At 45.4% G+C, this 25,553-nt stretch overlaps 1 long non-coding RNA gene across 1 annotated transcript; it reads right to left on the minus strand.

Annotated features, from left to right (window-relative positions):
- Positions 1 to 18,264: 18,264 nt before the first annotated feature.
- Positions 18,265 to 23,729, minus strand: LOC129638666 (uncharacterized). Its single transcript, XR_008707961.1, has 4 exons — positions 22,330 to 23,729; positions 20,640 to 21,375; positions 19,971 to 20,092; positions 18,265 to 18,795 (listed from the first exon to the last, which is right to left on the minus strand). It is a non-coding gene; the product is annotated as an uncharacterized LOC129638666 (long non-coding RNA).
- Between the last annotated feature and the right edge of the window lie 1,824 nt (positions 23,730 to 25,553).

A 25,553-nucleotide genomic window follows, 5' to 3' on the forward strand; every position in this document is an offset into this window, starting at 1 on the left:
ACACTTGTTTCCGTCACTTGAATTTATCGACGTTTGAGAGTGTGCTTGGTAAAAACACCAATTTTCCGACAAACAAATGGATGTGATCTACTTGGAGGAAAATAATTTTAAGGTTTAAAAAGAACAAACACAGCAAGTTTTGAGAACCACGAAAGTGATGTGCTTTTGCACCAAAGAGTGGTTTTAAAGGCACTTCCTTCTTAAAGGGCTTCCGTTGCGGCTCAGCTGGTAAAGACTGAGCCTACAATGCGGGAGACCTGGGTTCGATCCCTGGGTTGGGAAGATCCCCTGGTGAAGGGAAAGGCTACTCACTCCAGTATTCTGGCCTGGAAAATTCCATGGACTGTATAGTCGTTGGGGTTGCAAAGAGTTGGACATGACTGAGTGACTTTCACTTTCCTTCTTAAAGGAATAACAGATTTAAAAGCTGTTCTGTATGCAATCGCTCGTAAGCTTGGAATTAGGCTTTTCCCCTTTGCTTGGTTAGAAGTTATATATACTTGAGGACTTTAACACCTATTCGAGGAACTGGTCATTAGATACAGAAAACCCCCGTATGTGTGCTATGATTCGATAATGGCCTCACTGATATGGAAGAGAACCTGGGAAATTGGGGATCTGCAAGCTAAAAAAGTCTGATGTATGACTGATTCCATAAAACCTCTCTACCCCTGGAGGCTGTCGAAGAAGCATGCTGGCGTCTATAAATATGGTAGAAAAACCGCATATGCTTCAGAGTATCTGGGATGCTTCTGATACAACCTCAGGAGAAGGAGCTTCGGGGGCTTTGGGGGTAGCTCCACGACATGAGGGTTTCCCTGGTAGCTCAGATGGTGAAGAATCTGCTTGCAATGCAGGAGACCCAGGTTCGAACCCTGGGTCAGGAAGATCCCTTGGAGAAGGGCAAGGCAACCTCCTCCAGTATTCTTGCCTGGAGAATCCCATGGACAGAGGAGCCTGGTGGGTTACAGTCCATGGGGTCGCAAAGAGTTGGACATGACTGAAGCGACTTAGAATGCATGCATGCACCAAGACCTGAAGTAAGGCATAATGCCTCATTAAAGGCAGCCTTGGAACAGAAACCCTATGTCCCCTGTGTAGAAGAACTCTGGCGCAGGCTGGAGAATGAGCTAACTGCAGAAAGAGATGAATACAGAGAACACCATACCCAGCTTCTCGAGTCCCTAGTCTCTCTGACTGGGGTTTCGTATGACGGATTTCAACAATGGTGCGACCCTCCAGCTCATCCAAACTGAACCCAGCTGTACCTTTGTAGGTTTCCTGTTTCCTCGCTCGATTTTTCTTCTGTAGTGAAACTGGCTTTCCTGACCAACCAAATTTGAATGGAATGATGGGTTTGCTCTCTACCTTGAAGTATTTGTCAGGAAAAGCAATTTTGCCAGGAAAACAAGAAACGCCCACCCCTGACCCCCCGATTTTACCTCTTTAAAAAGACACCACAAAGAGATAGGAAGCTCTGACAAACTTGGGACAGTTGTTTGAAAAGATTGAATAGTGATTTGTCTTCAAGGTACCAAAAATGACATGTGCAAGTGAGATAATGCATATTTTTAATTAGATTTTTTTGGGGGGGATTGTGAATTCTTGTCCAGGCTCCATTTGCTAGAAGCTTATTTTTATCTGGGTTCTACCTTTTTCTAAAACTGTTGCAGAGAATTCTTTTCTCAAGACATCAAATTCTTGGCTCCAGTTATAACCAGACAGGCTGCAGTGTTTTGTTCTTTTTTTTTTTTAAAGTATCTTTTTCCTGCTTGTTTCTCATCTTTTATTTCTCAAAATACATGTGCTTTTTATAGATATGGGAGCCATTTTCAGATCAGGCTCTCTGAAAATAGTCTGAATCAGAATATATTAGGGGAAAAACCGTCATTTACCCACAGAGGCACATCATGTTTCATTTTATTAAAAGCAGTACCCAGAGGGTGCAGACAGGAAAAAAATGAGGTGGAGATTTTCTTTTTCCCCCTCCGCTATTCTTTAAGCCAGAGTTTTGTTTATAGGAAATGTTTTTTTTAACATTATATGGCTACGTTAATTAAAAATAAATGCAAGCAGAACGAGTTTCCTTTCTGCTTTGCTTTGTTGTTTTGATTTCTCCTCAAATATCCTCTGAGGGGTTAAAGTCCATGGGTCATATTTTTACAACGGTATCCTTTTCCAGTGTGGAATTAACCTTGGATCGGTTTCTCTTCTCCACTCCCATTGACTCTCTTCCGGCTCCTGCCCTTCATCCTTCAACTTAACGATTATAGCCGTGGCTCAGACTCGCGTCCAGTTTAGGTCTCCACACTGCATGAGACGATTATTTTTCATAGAACAATTCTGTGATCACACCCTATCTGCTCAAAAGCATGTAACACTTTCTGTGACTGTTAGGTGAAGTCCAGACACCTCCAGGTCAGCACTGATGATCCATCAGAAACCGTGACACGTGCAAATACTCTAAAACCCACCAACTGCTCTCTTGGGCTCCGGTCTCAGAGGAAAGAAATTTACGTTCACGCAAAGATCCATGTATGAATGTTCACAGCTGCTTTATCGGTAATTGCCCCAAACTGGAAACAGCTCCCTGCGTCCTTCAACAGATGGATGGTTAAACCAACTGTGGAATGACTATACTGTGGAATATTACTAGGCAATGAAAAGGGACAGGCTGTGGATCCACACAACAGCTTGGATGTCTCTCCAGGGAAATATGCTGACCGAAGGCCTGTCAGGAGTTAACTGAAGGTTGTTCCGATGGCAGGATTATTCCTTGGCATTTCTGGTTTGCTACTCACAAGAGCAAGAGAGAGTCATTGGCACAGAAAGGTCCCAGCCAAGAGTCGTGGGTGTCAGCAGCTGGAAGACAGCCTGGCAGACGTGAAAATGTCTGTGCCAAGGGGATACAAATAAGACTGAAGGGGAGAATGAGGAGCTCCATTAAAAATGGAATAAAAGAACAAGGAGATGGATAATAGGAGAGAAAGGAAGGAAAATCAGAGGACCACTCCGGTAGGTCCAATATCTAAATAACAGGAGCTCCAGACCAAAAAAAAAAAAAACCAAACAAACCCATAAATGATATTTTTTTTAAAGTGCAAGAAAGTAATTTCCGCTTCTGAGCTGGCACACAGTGGCAGTTCAGTTCTGAACTATCTCCTCCTCACAGAAAATGCACGAAGCTACAAGAAAAACAGTGGCAGCCTGCCAAAGTCACGTCTTTAGTGAACCCGGGCATCAGAACATCGGCAGACTTCAAACCACAAGCACGGCTCTCAAAGTCATAACCAGTGGGAAGCCCCCGCAGTCTTACATTATCCCAGTACAAACAAGGTTATAAAGTATCAGGGAAGATCCATCTGGGAGTCATCTATGTAGAGCTGGTGTCTGAAGGCACTGGAATAACCACTTTACGAAAGAGGGGAAGCGAAGTAAAGTGTAAGTTGCTCAGTCTGGTCCGACTCTTTGCGACCCTGTGGACCATAGAGTTCGTGGAATTCTCCAGGCGAGAATACTGGAGTGGAGAGCCTTTGCCTTCTCCAGGGGATCTTCCCGACACAGGGATAGAACCCAGGTCTCCCACATGGCAGGCGGATTCTCAACCAGCTGAGCCACAATCAAAGAGAGGAGAAGGGGCTTATTAGTCAATGGCATTTAAAGGTGCTCACAGATTCACATAGGAAGTTCTGATATGGGATGGGACCTGTGGATCTGCATTTCCAACAAGCCCCTGTGTGATGCTGACGCTCTGAGTAACCAGATCCATGGAGCGGACTTTGAGTAACAAGGTTTAAGAGCAGCACTTTCAAGCCTTGGTTGCACGTTCCAAGCACCCAGGGAGCTGCAAAAAGTCCCGCGGCTCAGACTTCAGCTCAGAGCAGTCCATGGCATCTCGGAGGACCATCCTTGGTCAGCTGCAGCTGTAAAGGCAGAAACTGGTGCTCGACACCACCAGCTATTAGAGAAATGCAAATCAAAACCCCAGTGAGGTATCACCTCACCCTTGCCAAACGGCTATCATCCAAAAGTCTACAAATAATAAATGCTGGAGAGGATGTGGAGACCTGGGAACCCATGTACACCGTGGGTGGGAACGTCAAATTGGTCCAGTCACTGTGGAGAACAGTCTGCAGGTTCCTCAAAAAACTATAGAGTTACCGTATGATTCAGCAATCCTACTTCTGACCACACACCCAGAAAAGATGAAAACTCCAAGTCGAAAAGACACAACCGCCCCAGTGTTCACAGCAGTGTTATTTACAGTAGCCAGCACGTGGGAGCAATGCAAGTGCTTATCAGCAGATGATTGCCTTATGAACATATGATTTATACATATAGTTGGAATATTAGCTATTAAAAGAATGGAATACTGCTGTTTGCAGCAATGTGGATGGACTGAGAGAATCTTATGCTTAATGAAATGTCAGACTGAGAAAGACAAATAGTCCTGTATGCTCTTGCTTACATGTGGAATCTAAAAAATAACACAAATGAATGCATATGCAAAATAGGAACAGACTCATGGATGTAGAAAACGAACTTGCAGTATCCAGTGGGGAGAAGGGAGGAGAGAGGAACAAATAAGGTGCATGGGATTAACAGACGCAAGCTAGTATACATACAATGAAAGTGAGTGTCAGTGTCTGACTCTTGGCGACCCTACGGACTATACCCACCAGGCTCCTCCGTCCATGGGATTCTCCAGGCAAGAACAGTGGAGTGGGGTGCCATTTTCTCCTCCAGGGATCTTCCTAACCCAGGGATGGAACCTGGGTCTCTTGCATTGCAGGCAGATTCTGTAACGTGTGAGCCACCAGGGAGACCCCCAGATTTTATATACATACATACATAAATAAATATAAATACACACACACACACACACATATATATATATATATATATACACACACACATAAAGGTTGGGACTCAACAGTGTCCAGGGAGGGGTTTCCCCATCCTCAAGACAGAGGTGTTTGTTAGGCCCGTTATGCCAAACACCTGAAACGCTACAGAGCTCTGCACGATAAAGACTTATCCTGAGAAAATGCAAAGGTCCCACCAGAGGGAAGGGGCGCTTCTGGACTTGAGGAGGACAGCTTGAAACACTGGCTTGGAAAAACTCTCCCTTTTATTTCCTAGACACAATGGTCTATAGCCAGTTATCTGTGTACCTATCCATTCATCTGCTATTTGTCAATGTACACTCATAAAACTTTTTTTTTCCTGGTGAAGACTTACTTGAGGCAATGGCGAAATGTATACTGTCAACGGCCTTGTTTTTTTAAGTTTGACATTGTAGCACATATTTAAATTTATGTATTCACATCAACCCATGAAAAGCTCCATGAGCACCTCCAACTAGGCAGCTTGTTTCTCTGCCTTCATGCCAATATTGTTTTATTCATTCATTAATCTACACGACACACTCCTGAGTACACTCTCACAGAGGGTGCCAGCCACGTGGCCCATAAATCATCCCAACTTTCCACTTTTTAATTCAGACGATTCTCTAATCCTCTGTTAACATTTTAAAAAATGCCCAGCGATATACAATGAAAACAATTATTTTTTAAAAGCTGCCTAGGAAACTTGGCTATATGTTACATGAGGTTTTACACACTTTAGTGTAAAGATATAAATTTATATTACACAGAAGGAATATAAGAGAAATAATGCTGATTATGAGGTATCATACTAAACAGTGATAATGCACATTGAGGAAAAAAAATGGAAGATAGAATTTTAAGTCTTTGGACTTACATTGGAAAAGACCCTGATGCTGGAAAAGACTGAAGACAGCAGGAGAAGGATACAACAGAGGATGAGATGGCTGGATGGCATCACCGACTCGATGGACATGAGTTTGAGCAAACTCTGGGAGACAGTGATGGACAGAGAAGCCTGGTGTGCTGCAGTTCATGGGGTCACAAAGAGTCAGACACAACTGAATGACTAAACAACACACAACCCAAATTATAAGTATGAGGTTCTATAATGGGAGATTCTGAGTGTCTGAATGTCTGAATAAATGTCGACAGGCCATTCATTTCCAGAATGGAATGCACATACCAGCACAGTTATTCAAGTTTAAGTCTTTACAGCTCACAGTTTTGTGATCACTAACATAAAGAAGAAGAATCTGCAATGCGCTGTGTATAAGGGGTATTCCTGATCACTGTCTGAAATCATCTTACTGACTTCCATCTCAGCCCTGCAGTACCTAAACTCTATAAGCGTAAGACCTGATGGGTCTTGTTTAGCAGTCAGAATCAGACCTGGCACTCAGCAGGGTCTGTTAGTTTTCCAGGGCTGCTGCACGAATATCACAGATGGGGGGGGGGCTTAGACAACAGAAATGTGTGATATTACAGCTGAAAGTCTGAGATCGGGTGTTGGCAAGGGACAGGCTCTCTCTGAACACACCAGGGAAGGATCCATGCATTCCAGCCCTCTCTCCTAGCAGCTGGTAAATTCCCTGGCTCGTGACAGCCGGACTCCAGTCTCTACAAGGCGTTCTCCTGCATGTCCGTCTCTGGGGCCAAATTCCTCTTTTCGTAAGGACGTCGGTCCTGGGATTTCCCTGGTGGTCCAGTGGTTAAGAATCTGGCTGCCGGTGCAGGGGACACAGGTTCCACCCCCGGTCTGGGAGTCTCCCAGAAGCCGAGGGGCAACGGGGCCCTTGAGCCGCAACTAGTGACATGTGTGAGCCCTAGAGCCCCTGGTCCACAACGAGAGAAGGACCACAGTGAGACGTCCGAGCCCCGCAACTAGAGTGTAGCCCCGTTTCCTGCAGCTAGACAAAGCCCGAGTGCGTCAACCCGTCCAGCTAAAAATAAACAAATATGGATGCTGGTTACACTGAATGAGTCCCTTCCCCTGCTCCGGTGACAGTATGGCCTCATTTTAACTCAGCATGCTAGGCACTCAGCCGTGTCCAACATTCTGCGACCCCCACGTGACCTTATTTGGAAACAGGTCAGGTTCAGAAGTACCATTTTGACTTAACTACTCCTGAAACAGACCAGTGTCCAAATGAGGTCACATTCTGAGGTCCTAGGGAGTTTAGGATTTCAAACCCATGAACTTTGTGTGTGTGAGGGGGGAACACCATTTGACCCACAACACAGGCACACAGTTCGTGTATACACAGTGAATGAATGAAAAATGAAACAGGGAAAAGAGCCTGTCTGGCCACTCTTCCGCTTCCAGTGACCAGGTCATAGCACATGTCTGATTATATCTACTCCGTGAGCTAGAATTCTGCCAAGTATCTAGGTACAGAGTTTTATCCTGAGTCTTTATTAACACAGGTGTTTTGAGTGATGTCAAGTGTGACAGTATATGAGTTGTGCATCGTTTCATAACAGCTAAAATACAAATGTACAAAGACTCTTGGGAAGGAAGCCTATCCAGCTAAACCTACAGAGTGGCTTCTGATTGTGACCTGTTGGCCCAGAGGTAAACCTTTAAGTTTGGACCTTGGTCCAAAGGTCTGAAAACCCACATCTCAGCCCAAGGTCTTAAAACCCACTACTCTAACGTGTTCAGTTCAGTTCAGTTCTGTTGCTCAGTAGTGTCCAACTGTTTGCGACCCCATGGACCGCAGCACGCCAGGCTTCCCTGTCCATCACCAACTCTCAGAGTTTATTCAAACTCATGTCCATTGAGTCGGTGATGCCATCCAACCATCTCATCCTCTGTCGTCCCCTTCTCCTCCTGCCTTCAAGCTTTCCCAGCATCAGGGTCTTTTCCAATGAGTCAGTTCTTTGCATCACGTGGCCAAAGGATTGGCGTTTCAGCTTCAGCATCAGTCCTTCCAATGAATATTCAGGACTGACTTCCTTTAGGATGGACTGGTTGGATCTCCTTGCAGCCCAAGGGACTCTCAAGAGTCTTTTCCAACACCACAGTTCAAAAGCATCAACTCTTTTGCACTCAGCTTTGTTTATAGTCCAACTCTCACATCCACACATGACTACTGGAAAAACCATAGCTTTGACTAGAAGGACCTTTGTTGGCAAAGTAACATCTCAGCTTTTTGATATGCTATCTAGGTTGGTCACAGCTTTTCTTCCAAGGAGCAAATGCTTAATTTCATGGCTGCAGTCACTGTCTGCAGTGATCTTGGAGTGGTTTTACTCTAATGTATAAGTTCAAGAAATGGCCCTATGCAATTGCCAGACTTTTCTTTCCTTTGGCGTGTGGCATCACCCTGGGTATCCATTATCTTCTGAGTTGCTTCGTCTCTTCTTATTCATCCTATAGTCCTTAAGCTACCCTGACCAGTCACTTGCTTGTATCACAGAACATACAACTCACCGCAGACTTCCCTGGCGGTCCAGGGTTAACCCAACTGCCAATGTCAGGGGACGGTGGGTTGGATGCCTCAGTTGTGAACTAGACTTCCCCCATGCCACGGGGCAGCTAACCCCACGTGCCACAACCACTGAAGCTGATGAGCCCGAGAGCCTGTGTTCCACAACAAGAGAAGCCGCTGCAATGAGAAGCCAGCTCACTGAGACTAGGGAAGGCCCGCCTGCAGCAACCAAGACCCCGCACAGTCAAAAATAAGTAAATCAATAAAGTGCTTAAAAACAACAACAACAACAACAACTCACTTCAGAGTTCTTAGGATGATTTACATGGAATATTTCAAAGGTTACGACATGAACAGAGAGGAACTTTGTATCACGTTTAGAGAAAAGTCTGTATCAGGTTTAGAGAAAAGTCGCCCCCTGCCCGCCTCCTGTGCCGCTTATGTTCCTGATTGCTACTGCATCTGTACCTTGTGGCCTTTGCAGAAAAATAACCAGCATGAGAAGAAGCCAGGCCTGATTTTTTTTTTCCCCCAACTGTATTCCCAGTTCCTGAATAGCACGTGGCATATATTTGTTTTCTCACTGAGGTTCTCTTGCTGCTGGGAAGCTAAGTGGTAATGGCTTGGCCTTCCGCAGAATGACTGAAGCTGAGTCATGTGTGGCCCTTGTGGGAGGCATTTTATGTACTTCCCTACTTCAGGCTGCCCGCTGCAACCTGCTGAGATGTTCCTCCATCGCCTAAAATATTTTTTCCTATATGGTGTTTTCTGTGTTTATAAACACTTTCCAGGCAGCCACGTATCTACTGACAGTCAGCTTCACTGTCTCCGGAACATTTCCAATCAGGGTGCCTCCCACCATTGAAATAAAAGTGAAAGTCTGAAAGTGAAGTAGCTCAGTCGTGTCCAACTCTTTGCGACCCCATGGACGGTAGCCTATCAGGCTCTTCGATCCATGGGATTTTCCAGGCAAGAATACTGGAGTGGGCTGCCATTTCCTTCTCCAGGGGATCTTCCCAACCCAGGGATCGAACCCAGGTCTCCTGCATTGCAGGCAGATTCTTTACCGTCTGAGCCACTAGGGAAGCCCTCCCACCACTGAGCTGATGCTAAAAAATTGGTGGCCGGTGACCAGGCCAAGAAGAAGAAGTAACAGAATTCAAACCAAGCTTTCTGCCGCTCAACTTAGTGTTCTTCCCAGGAAAACATACAAATGACTGTTTTACTTAAGAGATGAAAAACAGGAAGAGAAATGCACAGCTTTTATAATTCATACAGCTAAAACTGTAAGCAACATGTTCCAGCCACCTCATTCTATGGGTGGGGAGACTGAGTCCCCAGTACTTCCCCAAAGACTCACAATCCAGTAATGGACAAAGAGCATCTAGAACACAACCTCTAAGAGAAATGTAATGCTAGCCCCAGATGACAAGCCATATTTATAATTTTAAACTTCAGAGCAATGCCATGAAAAAAGTAATAAGAAACAGATGAAATTAATTTTAATAAAACATACAACCAATCCTATACATCCAAAATATTATCACTTCAGCACGTAATTAATAAATATTATTAATGAATATTTTATATTCTTTTTTTTTACAGCAAGTCTTTGAAACACTCTTACAGGGCATCACAATTCGGGCTAGTCACATTTCAAGGGTTCAGCAGCTGCATGTGGCCACGGGCTGCCCTCCTGGATGGCATAGATTCAGGACAGCCCTTAAGCCCTGTGTCATTTCCTTCCCAGCAACCGCACCCTGCCTCTCAGGCTTAGAACTTATAAGATATTAACTGTAAAGAGTTGGTGCTTATTTTGAATTATTGCAAATGGAAGACAGTAGGGGTAGCAAGTACTGGGGAGGTATATTTCGTTCATGGGAGATGTTTTAATTTTTAACCCGTCTAAGATATGGAAATCTGCAGAAGGCAGTGGCAACCCACTCCCATATTCTTGCCTGGAAAACCCCATGGACAGAGGAGCCTGGTGGGCTGCAGTCCACCCATGGGGCCTCAAAGAGTCAGACACGACTGAGCATGCACACAAGATGTACAAGTGAGTAATAAAAACCGCATTATCAACTTCACGGTGGGAGATAATCTTTAAAATATTTGGGAGATGGTATTTAAAATATGTGGGATCTGAAGAGAAAGGTGACTATCACACTCTTGACCTAAGGCTTTCAGGGTTTGATTTTCATGCTTTGCATTATTTTCCATTGTGGTAACATAGCATTAAGACTCACCCCTGTTTCCCAGGCTTCTCTACCCTTTCTTGTCCCAAGGAGCAGCACATAGGTTCCATGTACGATAATTCAAAATAAGCACCAGCTCTTTACAATGGCATGGTAGAGGAGCTGAACCCCCACCCCCAAACTCCTGCCTTATTTAAATCCTTTTGGAGGCCACTGGTCAGTCTTTCCTAAAATATGCTCGGCAGAACAACAATTCTGTGAGCTATGCTTGATAGATTCTACAAAGAAAAAGAGGTTCTCTGTCTGTATAACTTTGGGCCGTACTGGGCTAGTTGTGCTGATTATGCTGGGGGTTGATCGCCTGTGACAAAGCTGAAGTGACTCCATGTTGTCACCAACACCCCAGGCTGTCTCCCTCGCCTCTGTCTTCAGCTCGTACCCTCAGTGTTCATGCTCACTGCCTCCTTTTGCAAGATAGTTCCCCAAATGTGTGTGTTGGAGGATCAAATTAAAAAGAGGAGGGAGGAAGGGAGGAAAAATGCTTCCAGCAGAAAGCCAGAAATCTCCTAGATTTCAGCAGAAAGCTAGAAATACTCCTGAAATACTCCTGAAATCTCCAGGAGTATGCCCCTTAGGTCTCATCACCTTGAACGATACTCCAAGGCTAGCTGCAGCTTCCAGGGAAGCTGGGGAGGTGAATATTTTTTACAAAGCACTTTAGGGTGGGAAACTAAGTCAGCCTTGTCTACCTGAGAATGAAGGTGAAAACAGAACCTGGGAAGGTCAGAATCCGTCACACGGAGCCAAAGCTTTCTCACAGCCATTTACTGAAGATTTTGCTTTGTGCGGTGGCAAATGGGGGCAACATCAATGTCTTCTTGTCCAGCGTAAAATTCTCATTTTGCACGGAGGAACTCAAAGAACTATTATTGTCCTGGAAAAAATCCGCTTTGGGCAGAGTTGTAGTTATGCGTGATTTCTGGGGCAGCCCTGTGGTCCTGAAAAGGAGCCGCAAGAGAAAGTTTGAGGAAGACCTAGGGTTCGGCGAATCCTGACCTCACTCCTGAGGAGGAAAGGCTTGGAACCCCACTTGAGGCACCCCACCTTTGAAAGCAGGCATCTAAGAGAGAAGCCCCCCCCACCAATAAATAGCCTTCAAGAGCAAGGAGGCTTGCATCCGTGAGACCCACAAGCATCAGCTCTTAACAGGCTTGCCTCTCAGATTGGACCCCAAGGCTTGGTGAGAAACTCGTGTGTGTGTGTGTGTGTGTGTGTGTGTGTGCATGTAGGGAGCTTATTTTCTTGTCATGGAACGTGCTTGGCATGAAACAGGCGATTGTGTGTGTGTGTGTGTGTGTGTGTGTGTTTGTAGGGAGCTTATTTGCTCATCATGGAACATCTCCTGAGATGCAGGCATCTGGTTTGATAAACATCCCTGGAAACTGCTGTGGTTTTCTCAGCTCACTGAGATGATGCCAAATGCCATCACCTCCTCCTTTTTCGTTTTTTTCTTTTATTAAAAAAAAAAAAAACACAACAATCTCTATATCCAGAACTTTCCACAACAGGTAGGAAAGTCAGATCCACGCAGGAATGGACTCTGGATTTGTACTGGTATCCCTTCGCTTATAGCAGTATTTCAGGGAAAGGTGGCGGGCACCTGTGAGGTTACAGAACTCTGCTCTAGCCTCTGACCTGGGTCTTTGGTTCGCTATTAGCCGTCATTCACTTGACAGCCTGGAGACCTACCCTGATCTGCAGCCAACTCCTATCTCAAGGGGTGGGGTGGATTCTCTCTCCCCAGCTTCTGCCTGGACTCTTGCCCCAAGCTGCGTGCACCGTTTGGAAGGACAACACTGCCATCTGTTTGACTCCGGGCGATTCTCTAGCCGCCTTGGCCATTCACAGGAGTGGATCGCCTTTGATCTTTGGCATTTTCATTATCTCAGGAGGACCCTGTAATTGTCATACACCTTTGGATGCTGAAATTTGCACTGGGGACCTTTCTGGTACAAGTCTCCAGGCCTAGATTTGGTCCTGACCCTTCTTTTCCCACCAAGGGTCCAGCGGGGTCTGTGGGGTTTGAAAATTCATTGTTTTCTGGGAAACAGTATGGTTTGGCCAGCATCCCAGATGACACCCAATGAGTTGCCCTCCTGATAGTCGTGTCTTTGTACAGTTGACTCCTCATCATTGAGGGCTCATCAGGATGATAACTGCTGATAGAACATTAGGGACCTCTTTGACTGTGACTTTAGCACATGGATCATAAAAGGCATTGCCACTAATTGCCTTGCTCTGTCTGGGGTCACCTGGCTTCTGGGGGAAGCCAGTTCTCATGTCATGAAGACAGTTAAGCAGCCCCATGGAAATGTATTTGTGATAATTAATAAGAACGGAGGCTTCCTGACAACTAGCAAGCACCAACTTGACAGCTCTGTGCACACCTCTTCTTGAAACTGGATCCTCCTTCAATCCCAGTCAAGCCTTCAGATGACTGGAGCCCTGGCTGAGGTCTTGACTGCAACCTCACAGGAGACCCTGAACCAGAAGCATTCAGATAGGCTGCTCCCAAATGCCTGATCCTTTGAAACTAGGAGGTAATGGTCATGATGTTTTAGAGGGCCAAGTTTCAGTGCAATGTGTTACACAGAAACAAGAAGTATATATAATAGTTCCGGGCCCACCAGAACTTTCTTTGCAAAGTCCCCTGCCTTTTTGCTAGATGATTATAATGTTTGTGCTACAAAAGTGCCCACATAGTATTTTCCATCTAGGACATGAATGAAAAGTGAAAGGGAAAGTTCAGGTCGCTCGGTCATGTCTGACTCTTTGCAAATACAGTCCATGGAATTCTCCAGGCCAGAATACTGGAGTGGGTAGCCTTTTCCTTCTCCAGGGGATCCTCCCAACTCAGGGATCGAACCCAGGTCTCCTGCATTGCAGGTGGATTCTTTACCAGCTGAGCCACCAGGGAAGCCCAAGACCTCTGGGGTGGGTAGCCCATCCCTTTTCCAGGGGATCTTCCGGACCCAGGAATCGAACCAGGGTCTCCTGCATTGCAGGTGGATTCTTTACCAACTGAGCTCTGAGGGAAGCCTGGGACATGAATAAGTATTTTTAAAGTACTTAATATGTTAAAAGTACTAAGTTACTTTTACTAGTAAGGTAAAGGTACTTTAGTAAAGGTACTTAGTACCTTTACTAAGGTACTCAGTAATTCAGTACTTCTCAGTATTTATTAATTTGGAAACATCAGACATGATGTGAGAATGCAAAGACCAAAGGTGACATGGTATGTAAAATGTAATTGAGATCAGAAATGTAATTGAATTAAAATGAGCGTGTCGGCTCCAGGAGCCAGACGTTTCCCCGCTGAGTTTATCTGAGACCCTAGATGGATACGATAGGCTGCTGGAATTGGTATAAGGTCTCCTTCATCCTGCTCTTTACCTTTTGAGGGTGAGATTTCTTTCCTTCCCACTTGCAAAAGTATAATATGAGAGCCCTTCCCAGGAGCCAGGATGGAAGCATGTATGTTGTAGGTGAGAAATTGTGTGTTTCATTGTAGGTGAGGAATTGTATGTTTTGTCTGTAAAGAGTGAAGGATTCACAAGTAGGACATGCGAGAGAGAGGCAGGTTGAGCAGGTTAGCATCCAACCTGGCCCCCTGGATCCTGGACAGGCCGTTAATTGTTCTGCATCTGTGTGCTCCTTTGTGATTGGGGAGATAGCAGAAGCTTCTTGTGAGGGTTTGATAAGATACTTCACCGGGCCTGCTTCCACTCTGTTCTGTTTTTGTTGTGGTTATGACATAGAGTTCAGTTCAGTTCCGTTCAGTTGCTCAGTCGTGTCCAACTCATTGCAACCCCATGAACCGCAGCACACAGGCCTCCATGTCCATCTCCAACTCCAGGAGTCCACCCAAACCCATTGAGTCGGTGATGCCACCCAACCTTCTCATCCTCTGTCGTCCCCTTCCCCTCCTGCCCTCAATCTCTCCCAGCATCAGGGTCTTTTCCAATGAGTCAGCTCTGCGCATCAGGTGGCCAAAGTATTGGAGTTTCAGCTTCAACATCAGTCCCTCCAATGAACACCCAGGACTAATGTCCTTTAGGATGGACTTAGGCAGAGGAACCAGAGATCAAATTGCCAACATCCGCTGGATCATGGAAAAAGCAAGAGAGTTCCAGAAAAACATCTATTTCTGCTTTATTGACTATGCCAAAGCCTTTGACTGTGTGGATCACAATAAACTGTGGAAAATTCTGAAAGAGATGGGAATACCAGACCATCTGACCTGCCTCTTGAGAAACCTGTATTCAGGTCAGGAAGCAACAGTTGGAACTGGACATGGAACAACAGACTGGTTCCAAATAGGAAAAGGAGTACGTCAAGGCTGTATATTGTCACCCTGCTTATTTAACTTATAATGCAGAGTACATCATGAGACATACAGTTAAACTGCTGAAAGTAATTGCAAATACGGTTATAAGGGACAGCTCAAACAGCGTGCATTACAATGCAGAACAGAACCTGAGCCTGATGCAACGCAGCTGATATTTACAAATCAAATCGCATTGTGGTGACCGGCACATTCACTTAGTGTGATTTAAAAAAATATATGGTCATGTATACACCAGGATTACCCTGAGGTTTTACCTGTACAATTAGCACAAAGCATATTTTCAGCCTGATTATCAATTGCTACAAACATAATAAATTGTTCCTGTGGCAGACAAAGCTAACATGAAATATAATCTTCTTCCCTGTCAGCCCTGGAATGAAAAACTGAGAAACTGTGTCATTTGGACGGATTTTGCACAACACGTGAACAGTTTTTGAAAATGCAGTGCCTTCATACTGTGGCTTTGTTTTTCTTTCTAGAGACGACAGGATAACAATTTAACGTTAACTCCTCATGAACATCTCCGACGTTCAGCTTATTTACTTTGGAAGACGCAGGACAAAAACAGCGTTGAAATGAATCAGAAACTCTTGATAGAGTGGGGGATGCCAGACATCCGAACTCGCTGACGGTAACGCTCACGGTTGTCCCTTTGGGAGAAATTTACACCAAAAAATAGAAACTCTGTCCATTGGAGACTTTGGAGTCTGAAAATCGGGTTTCGTTTGCAAGTCGATTCGTCCTGGTTACTTAGGATTATCTGATAAAGATTAGGAACAGAGGCCCATCTGAAGCTCCTGCCTACCTGTATCTCCCTTCCTTCCCCCAGGGACCCTCCCTTCCTGCTCGTCTGCTTCTGTTTGTACTCTGCAGATCCAAGCCACATTTTAATAAGGATGGTAAAGATGTTTTACCAAGCACCCAGCCAGCCGGAAGACCGCTGGCAGGTTTGTGGTGTCATTTTACTGAAAATACTGCAGGCGTTTTTTTTTTTTTTAAGGAATATATTTACATAAGAGGGAAGGCTTAAAGTGAGAGAGAAAGGCAGCTTTCTTCTGAAGGCTTTGATCCTGGCAGGCATCCGGGAAAACCTTTAATGATGAATTGTTCTTTGCTCACGCCCAGGGGGAGCTGAGTCAGGTCTGCAAAGAGGAATACAGCGTATGCCACGCACAGTCTGCCTCCTGGTCCTTTCCCCTCTCATCCATGGCTGGGCCCTACGTGGGCACCTGCCTACCTACCAGGAGGACCCAGTTCCTGGTGCAGAGAGCAGGTCCCTCTCTCCTACTCTCTGAGCTGATCTAATTTTATTTGACTGTTTTTCTGTGCTGTGCTTGCTTCATGATTTTCTCAGTTTGGCTCAAGGGACCTTATTATTATTATTTTTTTTTCCGGGAGCAAACCTGGGAATACAAGAAGTTTGGGTTTAGTATGCTAAATTGAAGGCTTACCTGGTGGCTCAAATTTAAGGACTTCCCTGGTGGCTCAGACGGTAAAGAGTCTGCCTGCAATGCAGGAGACCCGGGTTTAATGCCTGGGTGGGGAAGATTCCCCTGGAGAAGGAAATGGCAATGCACTCCAGTATTCTTGCCTGGAGAATCAAATAGACGGAAGAGCCTGGTGGGTTACAGTCCATGGGGTCACAAAGAGTCAGACGTGACTTCACTTGCACTTTCTTTCATGCTAAATTTACAACCAGCATGGTAGTGGAAGGTTAATACAGGAGATGTAGTGGCTACTGCCTCCTTCTGACTCAAGCTCCAGGTGTGAAAAGTTTCCTTGTGCCTCCTAGGAGCTTCCCAGGTGGCACTAGTCGTCAATGCAGGAGACACAAGAGACTCGGGGTCGATGCTCTGGAGGAGGGCATGACATCCCACTCCAGTATTCTTGCTTGGAGCATCCCACGGACAGAGGTGCCTGGCGGGCTGCAGTCTACGGGGTCGAAAAGAGTCGGACGTGGCTGAAGCGACTTAGCTCGAGCTTGAGACCAGACCTTGGCTACTTGGGTGAGAGAACACACATCACCACCTTGAATTGGTGATGCCAGCCCAAGGTTCAAAGTCTCCGTCTTGAGAATGTTGTTGCCTCAGTTCACAGTGGAAAAGAATGACCTCTGTCTTGAGGGAGGCCCCTCATACCAATGTGCACTCATGCAATTTGTTAGCTCTTGAAAAGAGAGTTGATGACTGTGTATGGGGATGTCTGTGTCTCTGTATGGCTGTGTGTGCTTCAAAGATAAACTGAGGCACTTTAACAATTTCCAAGAGTCTAGTTGAGCAAACATTGATTTGAATCAGGCTGTGCCTAACCAGAAGTGGTTGGGAGTGCTCCACCCACAGGCGTGAAGTAGACTTGGATACAGAAAAGCAGACGCAAAGTTAGGAAATTGTTGGTTGGTTGTCGCTTAAAGTCCAGTTGGCTATTTGGGGTTGGTTGTGCTTAGGTTTCAGTTTGGTAACCCTGAGGCCTTCACAGGCTTAGATTTTGGTTTTTGATTAGGCCTCCACTGAATTAGAGCCCCCTAAGTCTTGTTTAGAGCTTCGTTGTTTCATTAATTTAACAGTGTGCCCGTGTGTGCATCTGTCTGTGGCTGCCCGTGTGTGCATCTGTCTGTGGCCGCACGTGTGTGTGCATGCATGGGTGTGCCCAGGTTTGCGTGCCTTCATGTGTGTGCACACGCAGGCACGCGGATGTGTGTATGTGTATACACTGGTGCATCTGTGTCTGTGCATTTATGCATGTTTATATTTGTCTATATTATGCATGTTTCTATTTGTTTATATATTGGGCTTCCCTCATAGCTTAGTCAGTAAAGAATCTGCCTGCAGTGCAGGAGACCCAGGTTCGATCCCTGGGTCGGGAAGATCTCCCGGAGAAGGAAATGGCAACCCACTCCAGTGTTCTTAACTGGAGAATCCCATGGACAGAGGAGCCTGGAGGGCTACAGTCCATGGGGTCACAAGAGTCGGACATGACTTAGCAACTAAAGAGAGAGAGAGAGATTTGCTCATTGTACACAACCTGTGATAATCTCTCCTTTAAAGAAAGCTGAGGGCCAAAGAATTGATGCTTTGGAACTGTGGTGTTGGAGAAGACTCTTGAGATCTCTTGGATTGCAAGGAGATCCAACCAGTCCATCCTAAAGGAGATCAGTCCTGGGTGTTCATCGGAAGGACAGATGTTGAAGCTGAAACTCCAGTCCTTTGGCCACCTGATGTGAAGAGCTGACTCATTGGAAAAGACCCTGATGCTGGGAAAGATTGAGGGTGGGAGGAGAAGGGGTGACAGAGGATGAGATGGTTGGATGGCATCATCAACTCGATGGACATGGGTTTGGGTAGACTCTGGGAGTTGGTGATGAACAGGGAGGCCTGGTGTGCTGCGGTTCATGGGGTTGCAGAGAGTCGGACATGACTGAGCGACTGAACTGAATTGAGGCTTTGTCTTCTGCTATGGCTGCTTGCTTGATGTTTGGAATCAGAAATAATTTTGAGGCCACCTGAATGCTAGACGGCAGCTTCACGGAGTTAATGGGTCAGGAAGGGCAGGCTGATTATGGAAGAGAGAGGTTATTGACTGCCAGCAAATCAGGGGCAGCGAGGGGAAGGAACCTGTCCTGGGAGCAGGTTGCCTCCCCCGCTTGCTGGAGGTGGGAGGGTGCCCGTTGCCTGGAGACGGGGGTGAAGGACTCAGGTAACCAAAGCTGCTGTGGGGCCCTGTGAAGGGCCCCAGCTGGCAGGGGTGAGGTGTCTGCAGAGCTTGAGTGGCTCCATGCCGTGCACTGGGCTTCAGCTTGCTGTGTAGACTGTAGGAGCTGCGTAGTTGTGGGTACAGAGGACAAACCAGCTCTGCAGTGGACCACCACGGGCTGTCTGCTCAACCACAAAAAGAATAACTGATCTTGGAGATGCTCCTTTTCCACTGTGTCCCTATCTATTTGTTTTCTTTTTCTATGCACTCTCCTTTCTCTTCACCCCTTTCCACCACTCCCCTCCCTCCCTTCTTAAAAAAAATTTAAATACTTGTAAAATCATTTTTATAGGCAACTCTCATGTTCAGATGAAAAATCTGGCACAGTATTTATCTTGAGACATCACTGTGTTTTTCCTGGAGATGTAACATTTACTCCTCAAACTTTCCTTATCTTTATTCCCATATTTTGCTTAATTTCCTACTAAGGCTTCTTTTTTTCTGAGATTAGTGTAATCTTTACTCAAAAACTAGGTAAGGATAATACAAGAAAAGATACATAATTTATGTATCATTTCACTTATAATTTGCGACCCCATGGACTGTAGCCTATCAGGCTCCTCCGTCCATGGAGTTTTCCAGGCAAGAGTGCTGGAGTGGATTGCCATTTCCCTCTCCAGGGGATCTTCCCGACCCAGGAATCGAACCCGGGTCTCCTGCATTGCAGGCAGACAGTTTACCGTCTGAGCCACCAGGGAAGCCCATAATATATAATACACTGTAATAATTGTATATAATACAATATAATACAAAAATATACTTTTTGTATACTTTTCATGTAATTTATGTAGCTAATAGTTTATTTTCAAAATAAAGTATTGATATAAAAGTATGGATATAAAAGTATATCTATACTTTGTATCTATACTTTTTGTGTAGATAAATAATATAAATAAATCTAACAAATATAAATTGTAATAAATATTATTAATATATTATCAATAAATGCAATTATAAATATAAATAATATAGATAATATAAATAAATTCTGCCTGATAATCCTATACATAAATATATATATAAAATGTTGAATTCATGTAGGTAATACTTTATTTTCAAAATAAAATATAAATATAAATATATGGATACAAAAAGTATAAGTATACTTTGTATCTATATATATATTTATGTATAGGATTATCAGGCAGAATTTATTCCAGGAGTGCAATGATATTTAACACGGGAACACTTTATCAGTGATGCATCCTGCATCATTACACTAAAGGGCAAAATCAAAGATTTTAAGTACATACAGAAAAAGAAAAATTGATACAGTTAAAACACCTCATCATAATACCTTTTTGGGACTTCCAGTGGCTGAGACTCTGAGCTCCCAATGCAGGGGCCCAGGTTCGATCCCTGGCCAGAGAAGTAGAACCCACATGCTACAGCTGAGAGTTCACAGGCTGCAACGGAGACCTGGTGTGGCAAAATAAATAAATACAATATCTTTTTATTTTGTAAAAAAAAAAAAAAATTTGTAAAATATTTTTAAAAATAAAGGAAACCTTTTATTAAACTAGGGACTGGAAGAAACTTCCTCAACCAAATAAAGATTATGGCCACAAACCCTTCAAGTTTCAACACGCTCCCTTTTAGGAGATCTAGGTACCCATTCTCTCTATCGTTTGTAAGTCGTCTTCTTAAATGTAAAAGCTTGAAATACCCGCTACTGCCGGTCAGTATCATCCGGGCCGAGGAGGCTCTAAACTGCATATCTGGCTGGCACAGTTCAGTTCAGTTCAGTCGCTCAGTCGTGTCCGACTCTGCGACCCCGTGAACCGCAGCACGCCAGGCCTCCCTGTCCATCACCAACTCCTGGAGTCTACCCAAACCCATGTCCATCGAGTCAGTGATGCCATCCAACCAGCTCATCCCCTTCTCCCGCCCTCAACCTTTCCCAGCATCAGGGTATTTCCAATGAGTCAGCTCTTCGCATCAGGTAACCAAAGTATTAGAGTTTCACCTTCAACATCAGTCCTTCCAATGAACACCCAGGACTGGTCTCCTGTAGGATGGACTGGCTGGATCTCCTTGCAGTCCAAGGGACTCTCAAGAGTCTTCTCCAACACCACAGCTCAAAAGCATCCACAGAAATACATGCAGCTGACCAGGGTGCTTTAAAGAATGGTGTTGATTTATTAGCGCTGGCTGTGGTCCGTGACTCACGTGACAGATAGGCAAGGTGAGGCTGAAAGCCACCTCGCTTCCTGGGGGCTTTGCAGGCGGTCTCGGTGCTGTGTTTGCCTTGCCACCTGTCAGTGAAAGCCTTGCTCAGTTTCTCTCCAGTCACTGGGAGACGGTGTGAGCTCTCCTGAAGACGGCACAGGACCAGGAAGCTGTGCTTCTCAACCGGGGAAGCCAGCCTCCCATCTGAGTCCAACATGTGCCGGAGCCAGACCGGTGTGAAAGGAAAATTTGCAGCAACACAGCTCTAGTGAGACAGCACTGAAGGATGAGCTTGCAATCGGGATCTCAGCTCTTCCCCATGGCTTATTTCATTCAACTCTAGGTGGTTTTGCAAGAGTGGGTGAGGGGGAGCTGGTTGGAAGGATGCTGTCTTGGGGGACTTCCGTGGTGGTCCAGTGGCTAAGACTCCACCCTCCAAATGCCTGGGGGCTGGGTTCCATCCTTGGTCAGGAAACTGAATCCGACATGCCACGACTTAAGAGTTCACACGCTGAGACTAAAGATCCTCCATGCTGCAACGAAAATCATGGCATGGTTGGAACACAGGTTGCAAAGAATTTTCAGACGCAAGAGTATTTCAGAAACCAGCGATGTATTAAGAGGAAGCAGCATAGCAAGTTCAGCTGGCCGACCTCCTGATGGATCAGGGAGAGGCAACCCCTTTGGTGGGGTAGAAGCCAGTTTTTGTAGCCTAGGACAAAGAAAATTGCTGCTGGAGGGTGACATTGGGTGATTGGTTAGGCTGCTATAGGGTGAGTAATAGGGTGAATGAAAGTGTCAGTCGTGTCTGACTCTGCAACCCCACAGACTGCAGCCCGCCTGGCTCCTCTGTCCATGGAATTCTCCAGGCAAGAATACTGGAGTGGGTTGCCATGCCCTTCTCCAGGGGATCTTCCCAACCTGGGGATCAAACCCAGGTGTCCTGCTTTGCAGGCAGATTCTTTTAGCCACTGAGCTACCTGGGAGGGTGGCTATTTCTACTTACAATGAGGTCAGGGAGCCACCTGGTTTAGATCAGGTAGGCAGTGAGGGGGCTCATAGCAAAAGTTGCTATGGGGTCAGTCATTTCCAAGATGACCTGGGTGCAGGGCTCTGCCTCTGTGGCCTTGGTACAAAACTCTAAATCTGTGACCTTAATGACGGGCTCCATGGATTGAAGGTCCTGCCCGCTGCAACTGAGACCTGGTGCAGCCAGATCAATCAAAATTAAAAAAAAAAAAGAAAGAAAGAAATATGGGGGACCTGTTTGGGACACTCTGGAACTAGCTGGAGCCACCCTTGGTGTTCCAACCGATCCTCCTCCGGGGATTTGCTGATTATCATTGGCACTGAAGTTTGGGACTCTTGGCTCCACTGAGCTCTGCAGTCTTTGCAGATCCTGAGGTCGCATTCTTTCCGCCCACAATATGATCCCTACCTAGCTGGGCCCAAGGGGGTTGAGCAGGAAGGAGAAGGCAGATACTCACAGCAGCGGGGAGGGCACGTGACAGACAACTCAGGTTGCTACCCACGTGGTCATCAGTTCTCCAGCTCTTTGCCATCAGGGTAAAGGCTGACAGCTGGGTTTATAATTATTCCCGAGCAGCACCTTTTCTCCTCAAAGGGTCACAGCTTGGGAGATTCCACGGGGAAGAAGCTGGCTTTTCAATTTGACTACAAACTCCAGATTCTTCCTACTCACTCATCATCTGGCAGGCTCCTCACCCCTAGGAGGCCAATGTAATGAGAATTGGATGCTGAAGCAGGAGGCAGGGCTCTGGGGTTGTCTCACTGGCTTTCATTTCAGCAATGGCCTCAGGCAGGTTACTGCAGGGCCCTGTGAGTTCACTTCAGAATGACCCAGAGCTTTCCTGGCACAACGTGACTTCTTGTATCAGGCTGTTCCACAGTCTGGTGGATTTCGTGATTAGAAAGTAATTTCATTCCCTAAAGTATGCTAAAGACCAGGCTACACGGGCAGAACCTCCTTTCAGTGGCCGCCGCCTCCCAGCTGAGACTTAAGAAAACAAAAGAAACAATTTGGCGTGATAATATTAGCAAATACGTCTTCCATAAGCTCTGTCTTCACGCCTTTTGAATTGCATTATCTCCTCTCCGTATTGTTGACTCACTTGCATAAAGGATTTTGCTGTACAAAGTGGGGGAAAATTATTTCACACTTGCTTTGATCGGAAATCTGTGGAGGTAGTTAAACCATTCAGTGTATTCAAATGTGGTTAGCTCTGCTAAGGGAAGGGAGAGGCGATCAAATTATTAGCATAAATCAGGAGGCCTAAGTGCTGTCCTGAATATTTTCAGATGGATTTAGAAAGCCGTTTAAATGTAAGAAGGTCAAAGATGCTGGGAACCTAAAGCATGGGAGTTGTTCATTATTTTAGCAATATTCTCATGTGTCATCTGACATCTAGATTATGTAAAGCCAAAATTAGGTCACCATGACAACCATCTGTGCCATTAATTCATTATTATGAGTTAATTCGGATCAGGATCTTGGCTACATGATGAAATGTTTGGTCTTTGTTCTGCCTGAAGACCTTTCGGTGGTAATTCGAATTACTTCCAGGTTTTGGATTTGGGCAGCAGCTAATGTTGCCTTTATCCCCCCCTCCCATTAAAAGGCATAATCACTTGATTATAGACTTTGTAACGTCACATAATAGGTTTTGGCTTACAATTTTGGGGGACGGGGGAGGGTTGGTGCCAGTGGTATGTCCATGACCTAATTAAATAACTTGTTTTTCAAAACACCTTGAAACTTTGAGGATTTTATTCACTGAACTTGTTTTTCAAAACACCTTGAAACTTTGAGGATTTTATTTACTGATTATATCAAGTTATTGCCCAGGGATGTATATGGTGTCAGGGAAATTTGTGCAACTGAAAGAGTAGTTGGTAAACCACAGGTAAATTATGGCTGGAAGAGCAAAAAAAAAAAAAAGACCTAAAATTGATTAAAAAATATGTGGTTTCATCGGGTGGCAGTCACTTACAAATAACAACAATAGTTGGCCAAGGTGTAGTCATGAAATTAGTTTGATGTGGGAAGCTAATTATATCCTGTATCTTGGGACATACTAGCTGGCCTGCAGGGAGCTATGGTGGGCCCCCAGGAGTAAGCCTGGAGGAGCTTTCTGGGCAGGTTGTATGTGGAAGCCAGTAAAAACAATAAATAAATAAACATAATAAAAAAAACAACTCATGATTTAAAAAAACTCATGATAAATTATAAAGCTTTAATGCAGGTGTAAAAAGTTCTTGATAGTTTTCATCCGTTGCATCATTACTCTCTCAAATTATGTTGAGTGTGTGTGTGCATGCTAAGTCTGACTTCAGCTGTGTCCAACTCTTTTTCGACCCCATGGACCGTAGCCCACCAGGCTCCTCTGTCCCTGGGATTCTCCAGGCAAGAACACTGGAGTGGGTTGCCATGCCCTCCTGCAGGAGATCTTGCCCACCCAGGGATCGAACACTGCCTCTCTTAGGTCTCCTGCATTGGCAGGCGGGTTCTTTACCACTAGCGCCAACCTGGGGAATCCAGTGTTAAGTATACAGAAGAGTAGGTGAAGGACAAGGCTGAGTTTAGGAATTCAAGTATGGAGTTGGTGAAAACCTTGACGCACATGTTTTGTTTTCAGGCAGAGAAAAAGGATCCATAAACCAGAAAGTGTTGATGAAATCAGTCCATCTATAAATGGTGGGGGATAGGTAGGAAATAGATTCATGACTTTGTATCCCAGTGTGGAGAGACCACCAGAAAAGACGGACTAGTGGGAATTATTTTTCGGCTTTGAGCTCAGACAGACTTGTTAAATGCTGGCTCTAACTTTGTTATGGCAGCCCGGGGAAGCTGGTGTGTAAAAGAATGAAATGCTGAATCGCCGGCCAAGGAAGTGGTTTTGAATCCCAGCTGCGACAGCTGGAAAGCAGCGGTGTTTATACATGAGATGGAGAAAAGCGTCATGGAGGCAACCAAGCGCTTGGAAGAAATGGTGGAAAACTTCCAGATCATACAGAGGCCAGAGGAGTCCTTCTGCTTCGTACTTTTGCGGTTGAGTGAAACCTTCAGAGTTCACGCAGAGAAAAACAAGGGGGCCTCCCCGCTGCAGTCCACGGGGTTGCAAAGAGTCGGACACGACCCAACTACTGAATAACAACGACAGCCCCTGTTCTGAAATCGCTATAGTTGCTGCATTTACTGAGATCCCTGTGTCGTATGAACTGATGAACACGAACTGCAGAAGCAAAGGAAGTGGATGAATTGCTAATCTGTTACTTGGTTTAGCCAGAAACACGGAAATGCCTGAAGGCTGAACATACTGCACCCAGAGAAGCGAAATGTGGCGTATTTGACAACAGAAAGGAGCCAGTCTGGCTTAGACCAAGGGTTGGTTAACTTGTACCAGGAAGGGCCAGATAGCTAACATTTTGAGCTCTTTGAGGCGCACAGTCTGTTGCAAGGATTCCACTCGGCTAGTGTAGTGTGGAAAGCAGCCAGAGAAACGTCTAAGCAGATGAACACGCCTGCGTTCCTGTAAAGCTTGGTGCATGGACACTCAGATTTGAATTACATTTGACTTTCACGGGTCATGATGATGGCTCGGTGCTAAAGAACTCCGCTGCCAATGCAGGAGATAGAAGAGACACAGGTTCGATCCCGGCATCGGGAAGATCCCCTAGAGTAGGGCATGGC

Source organism: Bubalus kerabau, chromosome X, assembly GCF_029407905.1.
Source record: "Bubalus kerabau isolate K-KA32 ecotype Philippines breed swamp buffalo chromosome X, PCC_UOA_SB_1v2, whole genome shotgun sequence".
Lineage (NCBI taxonomy): Eukaryota > Metazoa > Chordata > Mammalia > Artiodactyla > Bovidae > Bubalus > Bubalus kerabau.